Raw genomic sequence first — 1,473 nt, 5'->3', positions numbered from 1 at the left:
AGTAGTTGTTACAATTGTGTTGTTTTAGTTTAAAAAAAATAGCAGTTGTAGTAGTATTTGTAGTAGTTGATGTTGTTGTTGTTGTTGTTGTTGTTGTTGTTGTTGTAGTAGTAGTAGTGGTAGTGGTAGTGCGTCTTATTTGGTTAGTTTTTTTCCGTTAAATGACTGCTTTTAAAAATTTCATCAATGAAAATGGATTAGTCAATTAGTGGATTAGTGAATCTTATCTGATCTACGATTTGTTTGTCAGTTTTATTTTATTTAATAATTTGTTTTATTAATTTACTTGAATCATTGATTCATTGATTGGTCGGTTTGTTGGTTGGTTGTTTGATTGATTGATTGAGTGAGTGAGTGAGTGAGTGAGTGAGTGAGTGAGTGAGTGAGTGAGTGATGGATTAATGGATTAATTAATCAATTAATTAATTAGATTGTTTGTTTTCAATCCATTTCCTCTTGAGTATTACTCCCATTCTCTCTAAATGTTTTTCAATATTTTTAAAAAATTGCTTTTCATATTCATGTTATGGAGATAACAGTAATAGTATAATTGTATTGGTATAATAATAATAATAAAATAATAATAATTATAAAATAATAATAATATTAATAATGATAACAAGTTATATTTTTATCTTGAAACATGGGGTTTTACTCAGGAAAAGTGCTAAGTTTCATTCGTTACTTTAATTTTTTTTTGTGATTACATTTTTTCCCGCTCTTTTGGATTAATGTGTATTTGTGCGTGCGTGCGTGTGTGTATGAGTGGGAGCGAGAGAGAGAGAGAGAGAGAGAGATGGAGATATGAAGAGAGTGAGGAGTGAAGGAGAGAGAGAGGAGTGTGTGTGTGTGTGTGCCAGTATTTTTTTTCTGTCTTCTTCCTTTCATTTAATTTTTGTGATATTTTCATTTCGGTTACTACATTACGGTAGACATTATTGATTGTACTGTTATTAATATCATTCATCTATCCAATTATTCATTCATTCATTCGTTTATTCTTTTACTTATTCATTCGTTCGTTCATTCATTCGTTCGTTCATTCCAATTACTTTTTAGCGCACCTATGTTTTCAATTATGCTAATAGGACTGACGACAAATTATTTATTTAAATGGATTGATGGACGGATGGATGAATGAATGAATGAACGAGGGAGTAGAGGAGTGAATGATGAATTGATGGACGTTTGGATGGATAGATTGGATGCATGAATGATGAATTGATGGATGTTTGGAAGGGCAGATGGATGAATGAGTGAATGAATGAATGAATTGATGAATGACATAAATCATTCCTTCAGTCATAAAAAAAATCCTAAAAAGCTTAACGAAATGACAAACAAATCTATTAAGCCATGTTAAACCAGCCTGCATTATTTAAATCCTTTCTATGTACGTATACTTTGTGAGTGGAGATCATTTCAATAACATGCTAGATCTTTTTTTCCCTTGTTTTATCTCTCGCTCTCTCT

This window comes from Helobdella robusta (assembly GCF_000326865.2).
Source record: "Helobdella robusta unplaced genomic scaffold HELROscaffold_113, whole genome shotgun sequence".
In the NCBI taxonomy this organism is placed as follows: Eukaryota; Metazoa; Annelida; class Clitellata; order Rhynchobdellida; family Glossiphoniidae; genus Helobdella; species Helobdella robusta.
This window is presented reverse-complemented; position numbering follows the sequence as displayed.